This window comes from Coffea arabica, chromosome 4c, assembly GCF_036785885.1.
Source record: "Coffea arabica cultivar ET-39 chromosome 4c, Coffea Arabica ET-39 HiFi, whole genome shotgun sequence".
Classification (NCBI taxonomy): Eukaryota; Viridiplantae; Streptophyta; class Magnoliopsida; order Gentianales; family Rubiaceae; genus Coffea; species Coffea arabica.
In genome coordinates this window covers 51183950-51202171 of record NC_092316.1, presented here as the reverse complement: position 1 = coordinate 51202171, position 18222 = coordinate 51183950, and the positions used below count along the sequence as shown (strand labels likewise).

The 18222-nt window shown below is 36.5% G+C and overlaps 3 long non-coding RNA genes across 7 annotated transcripts; 2 read left to right on the top strand and 1 right to left on the bottom strand.

The window, feature by feature from the left end:
• LOC140005398 (uncharacterized) lies at positions 1-3268 on the bottom strand. 5 transcript variants are annotated; one of them, XR_011813239.1, is made up of 5 exons: positions 2913-3268; positions 2376-2464; positions 2075-2143; positions 1626-1964; positions 1-935 (listed from the first exon to the last, which is right to left on the bottom strand). It is a non-coding gene; the product is annotated as an uncharacterized lncRNA (long non-coding RNA). The 5 variants fall into 5 exon arrangements; XR_011813237.1 differs by having other exon boundaries at positions 1-1964; XR_011813240.1 differs by having other exon boundaries at positions 1-1964; positions 2075-2138.
• A 4379-nt stretch (positions 3269-7647) lies between these two features.
• LOC140005397 (uncharacterized) lies at positions 7648-11478 on the top strand. Its single transcript, XR_011813236.1, has 3 exons — positions 7648-7876; positions 10038-10118; positions 11295-11478. It is a non-coding gene; the product is annotated as an uncharacterized lncRNA (long non-coding RNA).
• Positions 11479-14391: 2913 nt separating this feature from the next.
• LOC140005396 (uncharacterized) lies at positions 14392-18222 on the top strand. Its single transcript, XR_011813235.1, has 3 exons — positions 14392-14620; positions 16782-16862; positions 18039-18222. It is a non-coding gene; the product is annotated as an uncharacterized lncRNA (long non-coding RNA).

Sequence of the window (18222 nt, the reverse complement as noted above, 5' to 3'; positions counted from 1 at the left end):
TTAGTATCAAGAAGTCCTCAAGCAATAGAGTTAATACAACATCATTTGGTGACCACCCATGCCACATGCATAATTAAGAAAAATCCACAACAGTTCAGAAAACGAATTCACCCCATAATTATTACAAACGTACTACAAGTACTCATCCAATAAAACATGAAAGCTATAATAAAGTGGATCCATGGGAATGCTTAGTGGGATGAATAATAAGCCAAAATTGGTCACCGCATCTCCAGTGACCGAAAACAGCCCAACATAGCATCCCATGCTATCCCTAACTCACGAACTTATTCATTCTACCTAGGCATGGGGGGGGGGTTTGGGTCAAGAATAGTATCGGCGTAGTAATATTGGAAACTTTCATCCGATTAAAGGAACATGTGGCACTACCTCTCACTGCTTGCGAACTCCTTCATGCATGCAAGCCGTTTCTGGTTCCGCAGATGTACAGGCTCATGTTTTGGATAGCTCTTATCCCAAACCTTCAAACCAGCCACACACCACTCATTACGTCGCGTGTTTTCATCAATCCTAATCTGTGACAATTTGCTCATGTTGCCGGCTGTATCTCGTAAAGCCTCACCAGTCTTTTGAGACTTAGTACTCCTAGACCCATCATAGGACGAAGTCCCTCGACTGGAGGCTTGTCGTTTACCAGGCCTACTACCAACAAATTCGACATCTTCATCCACAACAGGAATATAAATATCGTCACCCTAAAACACTGACGTAGGTTCATTTACCTTTGCCTTTCCCTTGACCCGTGATGCAGCACTAGTTGTCTTTTCAGCAGACCACGCAGAGTGATGGACATCACTCTGGGCGGACGATTGGGCATGCTTGCCTGTGGCAGATCTGCCCTGAAGGATTTCAGTAAGTTCAAAGAAACAGCCACAGCTTCGTCCTTCTTTGAACCTTGCAAAGAATTTATTTTCCTGCAAGTCAAGTGAAAGGACATGGGTTGAACCATGTAGAAAGTGCAATTTTCAGGTAGAAGACATGTATATAAAAGTTGAAGTAACTTAGATATTGACAACTTATAGCAGTTTTGAAATATTGACCAGCTACCATTACATAAACAAAGAGGACAGAAATAAAAGATATAAGAGGGCAGCAGACAACCAAAAAAGATGGTAGCAAATATATGAATATGGCTTTACGAAACACACCATTCGTTTGGTCAGACAACCAGAAACTCAGTACTAATCTGCTTAATATAATTGCCTCGTTCTGTGTATCATATGCGTTTTGTTAAGGCATAGCAATAGCATTTCCTAGACTATTGTACCATCTATTAAATCCATAATGCAATAAGACTATCATACCTAAAGGCTTTGTATAAAAACTAATAATAAAAGGGAAGCAACCAAGAATTTGATGGTAGGTCCGTCTACATATTGTTCCTTATAAGAAGATGGCAAATAATTCGAAAAAAATTTCTAGCATTTTTCCACATCTTTAATAGATACATAGCTTATTAATCATAATTAACTGAAATTTAATAAAGTATCATACAAAATACAAGAGTTGTCATATGAAAGTCCTCAAGCAAACTTGCCAAAAAATTTCAGCAATGCAGTCAATAGATCATAGGTATCAACGGAAGTTAATTTGATTAAGTTTACTAGCGTAAGAGCGCTCCGTTTCTCCCTTGTGGCCTGAAAGCACAGCAACTCTGAATTAAAGCCAACTCCTATCTCTGCCGTAGACCTGGACATCCCATTTAGCTTGACAAAATATTTCCACACAGATTCCAGTCGATAAAATTTGGATCGGTATTGTTCCCACTTCAAATTAACTTGCCACTTGTTATTCATGTGTAGGGTTAAATGATGCTAGTTCGACCTGCCCTTTTGGAACTTGTCCCAAGCACCATTCCTATGCCACTCTACAAGTGTGGCAACAAATGATGACTCAAGTGTTGGATGATTCTTCCAATCAACTACTTCAGATTCATCAGTCATCTACCGCAACAAAATCATATATTAATGAGCGTACATAGCTAGGTTGCTTAAGAAAAAGTCAATTTCATTGCCTATAACTTCATTACTACAGACTAGGAGGCAAGTATTACCTTTACAAAGTCGTTTTCTTGCGCAAGCACCCAAATCGTTTGAATCGGTCTCGGAATGTGCTGGCTGGACTACATAGAAATGAATTACAAAGACTCAAGAAATTGTGAGTTGTGTATAATAGAAAGACATAATAAAGGATGGAAGTTATAGTTGTTCGATAAATTGCACATTCCTACGGAGTCCATGTGGCTATTGTTGAATCAGAAACAAATATTTTATAGAATGAAAGGCAAGAAATAACAACAACCTTGCAATCGTATAGACAATCAAACACTTGGTGAACTTGTATAGTGGTCTTACCGCTGCTTTTATAGACTCGATGGCGTTTCAAAGGCATATAAATGTGTTCCAATCTAATATTGGGGGAACCAAAGTTTCGGACTACGTTGCTACAAAAAAATAAAAAAAAATAGAAGCATTATGACCTCCTCTAGCAATGGGACGGCAGAATGGTAACTAGTACAGTTGAGCAAAAATCGAATCCAAGCGCATTCAGTCAACAAAGACACCAAAGCAAACATGATGGAATTTAAACAAAAACATTGTATCACGGTATTTTTAGCATCGAATAAAATTAGACATCCTATATCTAAGTTATTTCAAGTGTATTTATAGTCATACTACCTCCCTCAGCTATAGTTAATTTTGTTGACACTAATTATGAGCAATTAAATATAATCTCGGTCATAAATTATTGAACCCTAATTTTTCAGAAGCAGGACCTATGGGCAGCATACATTTCGGTAGCTTTTTACTATAAATCTGAAGAGTCTACTGAAGAACCATACAAATGAATGAAAAAAATAGATTTATTGGAACAAAGCCAGCAAAACATACCTGGGCAGATGAATTGAGCGCAGTGGAGATTTCTGTGTTGACGAAGAAGGTCAGTGGCAAGGTCTGATTCCTAGAGCTTTCTTGGCCAGAATCGTTATGACCGAGGAAAATTTTATGCGCTTTCTCTGATCCATGTTGTATTGGTGCAATTATCTGTGAAAATTGGCTTGTTATTTCTCAGTAAATGGAGGCTTGTCGTAGAGCAGAGGTATGAATTAATGGGGATGCAGCGTCTGGTTGGAGGTGATAAAGAAGAGGAGTAAAGGGGAAGAAAGAGAGAGGGCAAGTACGAGACAGGTTTTGTTGGTTTGTGAATTGGGAAAGTGTAACGGTCAGAAAATAAGAGATAGCTCAAAAAGAAAACTGGATGCCAGGCAAATAAATTATTTGGGTCAACCGAAGTCAATTATTCCAAAAATTTTACTATTTTCTAATACCGAAAATGGATACTAACAGTCCATACAATACCGCTATAATCCATAATTAAATGGATTTGGATTATCCATTTATAATATTGGTTTTAAATGGTTGACCAAAGTAAAATCATTAAATTAAATTGACTTATATGGATTATCCACAAAAATCATATGTATCCATTTACGAAAAAACCAAATAAAAGAAATGGAAAGAAAATGACTAAAAACCATATTTTTTTTATTGCATGTTTTTCAACTCAATCCTAGACAGAGAACCCAACTATAAAAACCCATCTTTCAAACAGTCATTCTCACAAACAGCTAATACGCATGTGACATTTCTATAAATACTCATCTTCCAGTACAAGGAAGAAGACCCCCACAAGGAATGTGCTGTGTGTTTGGACGGTTTCAAGATCGGTGAAGTTTACAAATTGTTGCCCATTTGCAACCGCAGCTTCCATGTTCAGTGCATAGACTCGTGGTTGCTATAAACGCCTTCTTGTCCTATTTGTCGAACATTTGCTAACTCTATTTAGACGCAACACCTAATGAGAAATATTTAATATCGTGCATGGCTATCATCATTTTCTCTTGTGGTTTTGGGATTTGGAATTTGGGTTTGAGCTAGACACCTATTTGCCTGAAATTATTTTTTTTTGCCCCCGTGTAAATATGTAAATCCTTTTTAAGTGGTTGGCTCTTTAGTTGCGTTCAGTGTGATCTTAAGAGTGTTAAGCAGAATATTCTTAAAATAGAATTCTGAAGCTATCTAACTTACACTTTAGTGAGCAAGTGATTTCTGGGAATTTGTGTTCACCATGCTTATTTTGATACTGCTTTTGTCTTGATAGAATTATTTAAATGGATTATAAATGGATAATTGATTTTTATTTAATCCATTTTGATCCATCCATTTGGATTCATTTATTAAATGGATCTAAATGAATTGGAAAAATTTCATCCACAATCCATTAACTCAAAACCAATTATGAACCATTTATCCATATTACCATCTCTATAATTTAGTTAAAATTTCATAATAATATTCTTTTTTTTAGTTATAGTTTATCTTGTTTTGGAAGGTTATCAAATTTACTATTCATAAAATGTTGAATTTCGCTATGGTTCTACTGAAGTTTAAAATTCAACTTTGTATGTTGATTTAAGATGATGTATATTCTTTTTAGTATAATAAAAATTAATATTTTTTTAACTATTCAGATTAGTGGGTAGAGGGTATTAGATGGTTAATATAGCGGATGGAGACCGGTTCCATACGTATAAACGGACAAGTCATGGTTTGGACTCATTTGAATCATTTTCAAGTTTGAAGGAGGTGTCACATTAATTGGGAGAACAAGAGGTGAAACTGGGACAAAGACAGATTAGGTCGGGGGTTAATCTTTAGTAATTTAATCAAAAAGATACCGACAACAAGGAATTAATTATTTGGTTTTGTCTTCTTGGAAAAAGATGCAATTGGCTCACTCTGGAATTTTATTTTGTGGCTGGTTCTATGAAGGAATCCCAAAGGTTGAGTTGAAGGCACGGTGGTCCTTGTACAGTTGTACATTGTGACATGCAAGGAATACATCACATTTTTGTGAATGGAAAACCAAAACAAGTGTCTGCATAGAATCTATCATGTAGGAGTAGTATAGAATTGGAGTAGGTTTAGATAGATTTATCGTGTTCGAAAAAAAAAGCAACCAATACAAGGACATTCAAAAATTCTGCATGAATCTATATTTTGTTAACAACTAGGTTCCAATTCGATTATTCTATTAACAATTAGGCTTTCCAATTCCTTAAATGAATAAAAGTGTCTATCATGTCAGAAAAAAAAGAAAAGAAAAACCAAAACAAGGACATTCACGAATTCTGCATGAATTTGTATTCCGTTAACAACTAGGAGTTGGACTTGGCCGGTGGTGTTTGGCGGTAAGGTATCTTCACTAAAAATATGTGCGATGGATTGAATGGCGTAACAAAAACAGCAAGCATATTGGAACAAAAAATAGACCTAATTAATATAATAATTATAAATTGGCAATAAAATTTATTGGGCGGCCAAATGCTACTACAACTATATTTCATATCAATAAACTGCAAATTATCCAAAACATTAGGGGGGCAAAGTACGAATGACCCCAAACTTTTTTTTTGTTGGTGGGGGGTGGGGGAGGGGAAGGGGGATGGTTAGTAATATTAACCCAACTTTTGTTAAGCAATGATTTAAATTGGTTAAACTGGCAATCAAAGTAACAAAAGGATCTGTCATCTAACCACCACCTAAAAGGAAAATATGATTCTAATAGTTGAACATTGAATAACATTGTGTTAACGAAATGGTCAATAACACTTAACAGTCAAAATTTGGCTAAGATATGTTTTTGAAAAAATAAAAACATTCTTTCCAAAAAAAACAAAGGAAAATTGTTCAAAATATCCCTCACAATTTATAAAATAATTTTTTTCGTCCCTTATTTTGAAAAATATAATTTTACATCCCTTACAAATTTATATTAGTCAAATTTGGTTTCTGAGTAGTTTTTTACCGGAATCCATCACGTGTTTTACACGTGATCATTTTTTAGAGATAAAACTGCAAAATCACATTTCACATAATCAGATCCATAGTCTCTCACATTTCACAAAATGAATTTTTTTGTTCCTCACATTTTGCAAAATAATTTTTTTCATCCCTCAATAATCATGTGTCTGAACAGTTTTTTTTAAATTCATGTATGTCTATTTGATTTTAGTTGAACAGTACGAATAGTATGTAATATATCTCTATTTAATCTCATCTGAACAAACTCATTATAATTGTTGGTGAAATTAAATATAAATATATTACATGCTATTCATACTGTTTAGGTGAAATTAGATAGACATATACTTGGATTTAAAAAAAATTATTCGCACACATGATCAATGAGATATGAAAAAATTCATTTTGTAAAATGTAAGGGACAAAAAAATTTATTTTGTGAAATGTAAGGGATTGTGGATCAAATTATTTGAAATGTGATTGGACAATTTTACCCCTCAGAAAATGATCACGTACAAGGCAAATAATGGATTCCGACTAAAAATTAGCCAAAAATCTAGATAGGAACCAAATTTAATCAATGTAAATTTGTAAAAGAGATAAAATTACACTTTTCAAAGGGAGGAATGAAAAAAGTCATTTTATAAATGTAAAGAATGTTTTGAATGATTTTTCCCAAAAAAAAAAAAAGAATCTTTAATGACACTATTAGTTTCTAGAAGATAAACATTAAGATTTTACTGATATTATCAAGCCTGCTTAGCTATCTTGAACTTGGATTGAAAAAAAAAAAAAAAATTATAGCCTCCAAGTCTTTCCTTACGTTTGTACCAAAAAATCTCTCTTTTAAGTCTTAATTTAACTAGCTTAACACAAAATATAATTATCAAAACATGAATTCCTCAATAAAGCTGATAATTATGCTGCACTTGTTTGTTTTCCCATCTCCAATTCCATTAGCCAGGATCCTAAAGTGGTGCACCCACTTGACATCGTTGATGGAGCTGGATGTGAAATTGCTTGTGATGGTACTATTTGTGAACACTTACATGGTATAAAGAAGACGGTGTGTGTGGTTGGATGTATAGTGGGTTGTGCGATAATTCCTGCCGATAACCCTAGTACTAATCTCAATTTCAGAAGGTTGTGAGGACTCGCAAAATTTACTTATTTAATCTCCTATTTCTAGCTTATTTAATTATTTATTTGGCCTTTTGCTCCGAATATTATTTTCTAAGTTCTTGAGATCTAATTACATGAAAATATAGTTTCATTATATTTTTAAAATGACTTGTTTCAAAAATTAATTTTCGGAAGCTCGTTTTGTAAAAATAGTGAACACGTCTTTGGAAATCTTGATCGATTGAGAGTACAATAGGTTTGAAATATTGGAGACATGTACAATGGACCTAAAATAGGCATTTTAATGTTTAAATACTCAAGTGATGGTTAGTAGTACGGACGTTATAAGAATTTCTCGGAGGTTTCGCGTTATAGCGATAAAATTGACGGTACACGTTTCCACACGCGTGACTTTATTTGAGGGACTTTAGACCCTTATTTCGGGATAATTAAGAGTGAATATTATCTACATGAATATAAGTGCATTAGAGGTTTAGTGCACTAGTGAACCAAACGCGCGAGAAATCGAGCCGAAACGCGCCCAAACGCACCCAAACGCACCCTAGTGAGAGTTGACTTTGGGGATGATTTTTGCACCACACATTGTGTCTTCCTTAAGAAGCTAAATTTAGACCAAACACTCTCTCTCCTAGTCTCTCTCTTGGCCGAATTCTCTGCAGCAAAAACACAACACAAAGTTGCCATTTTCATCCTCAATTCTTGCACAAAAACTTCATGGATTCACACCAAATTTGAACTACACTTAGCTTGTCACGTGGAGAGATCATCTAGCTAGAAAAAGGAGGAGTTTCTCACGGTTTCTTGGAGCATCTTGAGGACCGAAATTTCTGGTTTAAAGCAACAAGGAGGTATAACCTCATCCTACACCTTAAGCTTGGTTTATGATGGTAGAAATGCATCCTTAAGCTATTGCATGTGTATGGGTATCTTGATATTGTTGGAAAAATGTGAAAGTGGGCTCTATGGATTCCCACACTTGGGTTGTTGCTGATTTGATGATTGATGGTGGATATATTGTTGGTTTAGTGGTTAAAATGATGGATTAATGGTGTGTAATTGACAGAAATTTCATTGGGTGCAAGAGGCAAAAGTTTCCGATTTTACCCCTGCCTTGTCCGACCACTTTTGTGCAAAATTTTGAAGTTCTAATGGCTTGATTATGTTGTTTACATGTTATTGTGAGTGTGTACAAAATTTCATTGAAAAATAACATGATTTGGTTGGTCAAATGAATTGATTTCGAAAGTTAGCAAATCTGGAAAATGATTCCCGTATTGACCAGGCAGTCATTTTGTATCGGCTATAACTCTTTACTCCGATGTCGAAATCAAGTGCCGTTTGCGGCATTGGAAACTAGACATTCCCAGCTTTCCATTGGTACTAAATTCGCGTTCTGGTTCCACTTGAGTGAGCCACACCATTCGTTTGAAAATCACTGCCCTGTTTCGTTGCTCTCCAGGAGACAGGACAGAAATTTCTTCTTGATGCTCAAAAACGAGCTGTTTGTGGATAGAATTTGGAAATGGTTTCTTCTGAGAAAATTCAGCTTTATGAGAGAGATTTCTAACGCCATCAACTACGCTCAATTCCAAGTTGAATTGAGTGAGTTGTGGCCATATTTCGAAACTGATGCAGTGAGTAAAAATCCTCTTTTGACTAGTTAAATGGCCTAGCTTGATTTGGGACTTGTTGTTTTGGAAAATTTGATGTCCAACATCTACCAAACTTTATATTAGATGTTTCTTGGACTTTGTTTTACAAATAAACCAGATTTGGGTTGGTTGCTTTGGACAAAATATTTAAAAAGGAAAGAAGAGCTAGAAGACAGTTTTACCTTGGGAAATTTCCTGAACTTTGATGGTTTAGTTAACTACCTTCCCGTGTGAATTTTCAAATGAAATTTGGTAGAAGAGTAATCCTCATATGGAGGTTTAATTGTACAAAATTTGGTAATATTCTAAGACCATTTTGATATGCAAATGATGTCACAAAATTCGCTCATCGAATCTGGAAAACTTTTGTTTTCTCTTAGCCGAATGGCCAAATCTGATTTGGAGAGTTTTATTTCGAAAATTTGGATGTCAATGGTCTTTAAATTGCTCAGTGAATGTTTATGAACTCCTGGTTTCAATAATGGAGAGATTTGGAACTGATTTCATGGTACAAAAAGTTTGTAAACAAAAGAAAAGTGAGAAGGTAGTTTAGCCTTGAAACTCTTCATAAACTTTGGTTGTTTTAATGACTACCTTACCGTGTGAGTTTTTGTATGAAACTTGGTAGAAATGTTGTTCACATATGGAAGATTTAGTGTACCAAGTTTTATGTATTTCCACTGCCAACTTGATGACCAAATGATATTTCAAATCTAGTTTTAAACCTGGAAAATAGCCCAACAGTCTTAACTTTTTCAGCAACTTGGAGGTACTATATCTTGGTGCTCGAAACTCCGTTTCTCGTTCCGCTTGTTTTGTTATACTCTTGGATTGCAACACTAATTGATTTCCAAATTTCAAAGGTTAGTTCAAAACAAGTGAATTTTGCCGAATTTCTAAAGTTGGCCAAAAACCAACTTAAATCTGTCTTGGTAATTCAAGTTACCAACTTTGAGCCAAAATTTGAGTGCCTTTCACTTACATTCGTGGAAAAGTGTCTTCTAAGAACTTTTAGTACTTTGAAAGAGGATTCCAACAGTACCAAGTTTTCCAATTTTGGACTTGTGGAGAGTGAAATATGATTTTTCAAATATTACTTGTTAAATCTGGAATTTTTTAACTTAAAGGAAACTAAAGGTTTCAAACCCTCCATTTTCCTTCAATATCATTTGATCGTTTTACATTTGATTTTAAAGATGGAAATCAGATTTGTCTTGTATTTTAAAACCCACTTTTGAACCTCGAGTTACACGAACTCTTAGACTTGCCTCTGCGTTAATTTCTTAGATTGTACTAGTGTACAATTTTCCTCGATAATTAGAATGATTTTGAGTGGTAGTTGATTATTGTTGCTCAGGCACTCGAGGGAATCTCCCAGAGGAACTCGGAGCGGACACCTAAAACGCTTGTTTGAGAACTACTCGCTTGTTTTGACTAGGTGAGTGTTCCATATAGGAATACGTAATTGGAATAAGTCTATGACATGCTTAACCCATGGTCATTAAGTATTTACCACACTCATGCATATTTGAATAATGTATACTTGAATTGCTCGACATGAAACACCTGAAGTATGTATATTTGAACTATTGATATGAAATGCTTAAAGAGCATACTTATGTGATTACTTGAAATACTAGATATGAAATGTTTGGAGAGCATATTTACATGATGTGTTTAAATGATTAATTATGCTATGGAAGCATAAGTCGGTTGGAGTGAATCTCCTCGACTCTTACGTGGTGAAAGTGAAAAACGGCCAATGGCGGCCTATTGAAATGACATATGTCTACCAATTAACCGTAATTACTACCGTTAACCGTTTACCGTTTACCGTTTACCGTGTTTACTTACCGTTTTCTAATCTATGTGGTTACTTGCCTACTTGATTATCTGCTTACGTGATCACCAACTTACTTGATTACTTGACCACCTGATTACTTGATTATCATAAATTATATGCTCATATGAAGTGGGCCACGGTTTTAAGGCGAGTGTGTACTTTATCTCACTCGACCTCCAAACATGATAAATTTTTACTTTTGTCGAATTACTTTGTTACCTGTGCATGTTGTAAGCTATAAGCTGAACTTGGGCCCCGCCTCGGTTACTGACCTACTCGAGCCAGGACTGGGCTCGGTCGGGTAGGTTGGAACCCTGGACAACCGTTTCGGTATACTCGAGTATTACCACTGGAGGGATAAGGCGATGGCCAGACCGTACCGTGGGGATCGGAAGTCATAAGGTGCAGATGACCGACAGAGTTCCACTGGAACACCGTATCCTACCGTATATGTTTACCTTGTATCATGATAATTGTTTCATGCTAAAATGTCAACATGAAATCCTGAACTATGCCTGTGATATGCTCCATACCTGTTACCTGACCAATGTACTTATATCATGATACCTGTCTCATGATAAATGTCTCATACCATGATAAATATCTCAAATTACTCGTACAATGATTATCACCTCATGATAACACGCCATTGTGTAACATTGAACCATGCATATGATATGCCCAACTTACTTGATTTATTTGAACTGTTAGAGTGTCTTGGAACCTCACTGGGCTGTGTAGCTCATCCCACGTTGTGGTTTTCTTTTACAGGGTTCGAGACCAAGGGTGCTCGTGAGTAGTACTAGATTGTTTTCTTTTGAAAACTTTAAGTTATATTATAACGGATGGCTATTGTACCCTTTTCCGTTGGGTTGTATTTAAGCTTGGAAGCTGCATAATTGTAAGTGTGAGATATTTGGAGTACTTTAATTATGTATTGAAGTTACTTAAAGTATTTCGAGCTTTTGAATGATGGATTGTAGTGAGTCCTGGCGAGAGCTGGGCAGGCGTCCCGCGGATACCCTTTGGTTCGCCTTAGGGAGAAGTGGGGGCGCTACAATTGGTATCAGAGCTTAGGCTTCAGATTTTGTAGTGTATCCTAGGCTTAAATGTTTAGGATGCCGGACTGTGGGACTGTTCTGAAAGTTAAATGATTGCTTGTAGTGATGAAATTTAGAGCCACTTCACGTGGTCTCTACAAAGGAGCAAGATAGGGCCAAGTGGTGTTTGGTCCTTACTATGTGATTAAGTAAAGACTTAAGTGCCCTTCTAGAAATGTAAGTTGTGAATCATGAATGTTATAGGTTGTAAAACCTTTATCTTGATAATTGGAGAGAATTTGATATGTATGTTGGGTAGGAATCTTGAATGTGGTGATTTACTCTTGGGACCGGCCGGCTCGAGTTGTGAATTACCTTATTTCGGATTCTTGTGCCCGAGTACTTGAGAGTGGAAAGCAACCATAAGGACTTGATATCTCCATTTGTGGGGAATAAGAATGAATCGATATTTCATGTGAATGGTTACAGGAAACCAATAATTGTTTGGTTAAGATGGTACAATAATTAAGAGTGGAAGATGGAAAATATCGTAACCCAAAAGATCCTTGTGTTTGGATTGAAATCGAGCATGTTAGGGAACGAGAATCGTCTAGTTCCAATTAATCTAGTGAATCTCTACTGGTGATCTTTCATAGTGAGACGATGGGAGTAGAACTTAAGAGTTTGCGCCTTGGAGATGAATGTACTTGTGATAATCACTTGTTTATTTTTGTTATTGACTTTGACTTGGCATGAACTTTACTTGGCCATAATTTGTGTTATGATTTAATGAACTCTAGTTTGTGTTTACTTGCATAGTGATAATGTTATTTGTGAAAGTGTCTTCATCCTCTTTAAATGTTGCTACTGGTATATGAGTGTAGTTCAATTTTAACTAAGTGTGAGGGTTATGCATGTGCGTATAGATTAGTTGTGGACATGGAAACTAGAGGACAACGAAAGGGACGTCAACCTAGACAACCCCGAAATGAAAGAGTAGCTAATGGGTCCGACATCGATCAAAACGTTGAGCTAAGTGCTGGGAGAGGAAATGACCAGATAGGACAAGTTTTAACTCGCATGACGGATATCCTAGAGCTCTTGGTAGCTCAACAAGGTCAAGGTGTTGGACAAGGAAACCAACGTGGAAACCAAGAGATAGGGGAGGATCGAGCTTTAGAGCGGTTTCAGAAATTTTTCCCGCCCAAGTTTGCTGGAGGACCTGATCCAGAGGTGGCTGAGAATTGGTTAGAGAATATAAGAAATATATTCGATGCCTTGGATTACACAGAGGAGAGACAAGTCACATTTGCTGTATTTCAACTTGAAGGAGCAGCCCGAGCATGGTGGAATGTTATAAGAAACAAGTGGGAAAGAGATCAAACTCCGAGAATTTGGATAAACTTCGTGCGTGAATTTAATGAGAAATTTCTTCCTCCACTTGTCCAAGAAAAGAGAGAAGATGATTTTATAAAGCTTCGTCAAGGAACTTTAAGCGTAGCTGAGTATGAAACACGCTTTACGAAGTTATCTACATATGCCCCAGAATTGGTGGCTACTGAACGGAAGAGAATAAGACGGTTTATCCAAGGATTAGATTTGGAAATCCAAGATACCCTTGCCGCAGCACAGGTTGAAACATTTAGTGACGCTCTTGAAAAAGCGCAAAGGGTAGAAAGTACAAAATCTCAACTGAGAGCTTTTCAAGCAAGGAAAAGAGATGCATCTGATAGTACACCAGGAGGAAATGAACCACCACCCAAAGTTAGAAAAGGAGTGGATGGAGTAGGACTATCACTTCCTGCACCACTCATGATAAAAGAACCAAAAGGAACTATGTCACGAGGGACTTCAGTAGGACAAACACGACCAAAGAAAACCTCGCAAGTAAGTCAGGTCGCAACACCTCGTCCGACTTGTGGATATTGTGGAAGGACGAATCACACTGAAGAAAACTGTTGGCTAAAGGGACAAAAGTGTATGGGGTGTGGAAGTACCAACCATAAAGTTCATGACTGTCCAAGGAGGTATCCGCGAGAAACTACTGCTCAACAAGGAAATGGAACTGTTCCTCGACAAGTCAATGGAAGGAGAAACCGACCAGTGACATCTGAAAGAACGCATGACATGAACACACCACGCGGTTCAGAGTTGTCCGAGATTACAGAAGGTATGAATTTCGAGGACGAAATTCTTTTAAGGAGGGGAGGTTGTGAGGACTCGCAAAATTTACTTATTTAATCTCCTATTTCTAGCTTATTTAATTATTTATTTGGCCTTTTGCTCCGAATATTATTTTCTAAGTTCTTGAGATCTAATTACATGAAAATATAGTTTCATTATATTTTTAAAATGACTTGTTTCAAAAATTAATTTTCGGAAGCTCGTTTTGTAAAAATAGTGAACACGTCTTTGGAAATCTTGATCGATTGAGAGTACAATAGGTTTGAAATATTGGAGACATGTACAATGGACCTAAAATAGGCATTTTAATGTTTAAATACTCAAGTGATGGTTAGTAGTACGGACGTTATAAGAATTTCTCGGAGGTTTCGCGTTATAGCGATAAAATTGACGGTACACGTTTCCACACGCGTGACTTTATTTGAGGGACTTTAGACCCTTATTTCGGGATAATTAAGAGTGAATATTATCTACATGAATATAAGTGCATTAGAGGTTTAGTGCACTAGTGAACCAAACGCGCGAGAAATCGAGCCGAAACGCGCCCAAACGCACCCAAACGCACCCTAGTGAGAGTTGACTTTGGGGATGATTTTTGCACCACACATTGTGTCTTCCTTAAGAAGCTAAATTTAGACCAAACACTCTCTCTCCTAGTCTCTCTCTTGGCCGAATTCTCTGCAGCAAAAACACAACACAAAGTTGCCATTTTCATCCTCAATTCTTGCACAAAAACTTCATGGATTCACACCAAATTTGAACTACACTTAGCTTGTCACGTGGAGAGATCATCTAGCTAGAAAAAGGAGGAGTTTCTCACGGTTTCTTGGAGCATCTTGAGGACCGAAATTTCTGGTTTAAAGCAACAAGGAGGTATAACCTCATCCTACACCTTAAGCTTGGTTTATGATGGTAGAAATGCATCCTTAAGCTATTGCATGTGTATGGGTATCTTGATATTGTTGGAAAAATGTGAAAGTGGGCTCTATGGATTCCCACACTTGGGTTGTTGCTGATTTGATGATTGATGGTGGATATATTGTTGGTTTAGTGGTTAAAATGATGGATTAATGGTGTGTAATTGACAGAAATTTCATTGGGTGCAAGAGGCAAAAGTTTCCGATTTTACCCCTGCCTTGTCCGACCACTTTTGTGCAAAATTTTGAAGTTCTAATGGCTTGATTATGTTGTTTACATGTTATTGTGAGTGTGTACAAAATTTCATTGAAAAATAACATGATTTGGTTGGTCAAATGAATTGATTTCGAAAGTTAGCAAATCTGGAAAATGATTCCCGTATTGACCAGGCAGTCATTTTGTATCGGCTATAACTCTTTACTCCGATGTCGAAATCAAGTGCCGTTTGCGGCATTGGAAACTAGACATTCCCAGCTTTCCATTGGTACTAAATTCGCGTTCTGGTTCCACTTGAGTGAGCCACACCATTCGTTTGAAAATCACTGCCCTGTTTCGTTGCTCTCCAGGAGACAGGACAGAAATTTCTTCTTGATGCTCAAAAACGAGCTGTTTGTGGATAGAATTTGGAAATGGTTTCTTCTGAGAAAATTCAGCTTTATGAGAGAGATTTCTAACGCCATCAACTACGCTCAATTCCAAGTTGAATTGAGTGAGTTGTGGCCATATTTCGAAACTGATGCAGTGAGTAAAAATCCTCTTTTGACTAGTTAAATGGCCTAGCTTGATTTGGGACTTGTTGTTTTGGAAAATTTGATGTCCAACATCTACCAAACTTTATATTAGATGTTTCTTGGACTTTGTTTTACAAATAAACCAGATTTGGGTTGGTTGCTTTGGACAAAATATTTAAAAAGGAAAGAAGAGCTAGAAGACAGTTTTACCTTGGGAAATTTCCTGAACTTTGATGGTTTAGTTAACTACCTTCCCGTGTGAATTTTCAAATGAAATTTGGTAGAAGAGTAATCCTCATATGGAGGTTTAATTGTACAAAATTTGGTAATATTCTAAGACCATTTTGATATGCAAATGATGTCACAAAATTCGCTCATCGAATCTGGAAAACTTTTGTTTTCTCTTAGCCGAATGGCCAAATCTGATTTGGAGAGTTTTATTTCGAAAATTTGGATGTCAATGGTCTTTAAATTGCTCAGTGAATGTTTATGAACTCCTGGTTTCAATAATGGAGAGATTTGGAACTGATTTCATGGTACAAAAAGTTTGTAAACAAAAGAAAAGTGAGAAGGTAGTTTAGCCTTGAAACTCTTCATAAACTTTGGTTGTTTTAATGACTACCTTACCGTGTGAGTTTTTGTATGAAACTTGGTAGAAATGTTGTTCACATATGGAAGATTTAGTGTACCAAGTTTTATGTATTTCCACTGCCAACTTGATGACCAAATGATATTTCAAATCTAGTTTTAAACCTGGAAAATAGCCCAACAGTCTTAACTTTTTCAGCAACTTGGAGGTACTATATCTTGGTGCTCGAAACTCCGTTTCTCGTTCCGCTTGTTTTGTTATACTCTTGGATTGCAACACTAATTGATTTCCAAATTTCAAAGGTTAGTTCAAAACAAGTGAATTTTGCCGAATTTCTAAAGTTGGCCAAAAACCAACTTAAATCTGTCTTGGTAATTCAAGTTACCAACTTTGAGCCAAAATTTGAGTGCCTTTCACTTACATTCGTGGAAAAGTGTCTTCTAAGAACTTTTAGTACTTTGAAAGAGGATTCCAACAGTACCAAGTTTTCCAATTTTGGACTTGTGGAGAGTGAAATATGATTTTTCAAATATTACTTGTTAAATCTGGAATTTTTTAACTTAAAGGAAACTAAAGGTTTCAAACCCTCCATTTTCCTTCAATATCATTTGATCGTTTTACATTTGATTTTAAAGATGGAAATCAGATTTGTCTTGTATTTTAAAACCCACTTTTGAACCTCGAGTTACACGAACTCTTAGACTTGCCTCTGCGTTAATTTCTTAGATTGTACTAGTGTACAATTTTCCTCGATAATTAGAATGATTTTGAGTGGTAGTTGATTATTGTTGCTCAGGCACTCGAGGGAATCTCCCAGAGGAACTCGGAGCGGACACCTAAAACGCTTGTTTGAGAACTACTCGCTTGTTTTGACTAGGTGAGTGTTCCATATAGGAATACGTAATTGGAATAAGTCTATGACATGCTTAACCCATGGTCATTAAGTATTTACCACACTCATGCATATTTGAATAATGTATACTTGAATTGCTCGACATGAAACACCTGAAGTATGTATATTTGAACTATTGATATGAAATGCTTAAAGAGCATACTTATGTGATTACTTGAAATACTAGATATGAAATGTTTGGAGAGCATATTTACATGATGTGTTTAAATGATTAATTATGCTATGGAAGCATAAGTCGGTTGGAGTGAATCTCCTCGACTCTTACGTGGTGAAAGTGAAAAACGGCCAATGGCGGCCTATTGAAATGACATATGTCTACCAATTAACCGTAATTACTACCGTTAACCGTTTACCGTTTACCGTTTACCGTGTTTACTTACCGTTTTCTAATCTATGTGGTTACTTGCCTACTTGATTATCTGCTTACGTGATCACCAACTTACTTGATTACTTGACCACCTGATTACTTGATTATCATAAATTATATGCTCATATGAAGTGGGCCACGGTTTTAAGGCGAGTGTGTACTTTATCTCACTCGACCTCCAAACATGATAAATTTTTACTTTTGTCGAATTACTTTGTTACCTGTGCATGTTGTAAGCTATAAGCTGAACTTGGGCCCCGCCTCGGTTACTGACCTACTCGAGCCAGGACTGGGCTCGGTCGGGTAGGTTGGAACCCTGGACAACCGTTTCGGTATACTCGAGTATTACCACTGGAGGGATAAGGCGATGGCCAGACCGTACCGTGGGGATCGGAAGTCATAAGGTGCAGATGACCGACAGAGTTCCACTGGAACACCGTATCCTACCGTATATGTTTACCTTGTATCATGATAATTGTTTCATGCTAAAATGTCAACATGAAATCCTGAACTATGCCTGTGATATGCTCCATACCTGTTACCTGACCAATGTACTTATATCATGATACCTGTCTCATGATAAATGTCTCATACCATGATAAATATCTCAAATTACTCGTACAATGATTATCACCTCATGATAACACGCCATTGTGTAACATTGAACCATGCATATGATATGCCCAACTTACTTGATTTATTTGAACTGTTAGAGTGTCTTGGAACCTCACTGGGCTGTGTAGCTCATCCCACGTTGTGGTTTTCTTTTACAGGGTTCGAGACCAAGGGTGCTCGTGAGTAGTACTAGATTGTTTTCTTTTGAAAACTTTAAGTTATATTATAACGGATGGCTATTGTACCCTTTTCCGTTGGGTTGTATTTAAGCTTGGAAGCTGCATAATTGTAAGTGTGAGATATTTGGAGTACTTTAATTATGTATTGAAGTTACTTAAAGTA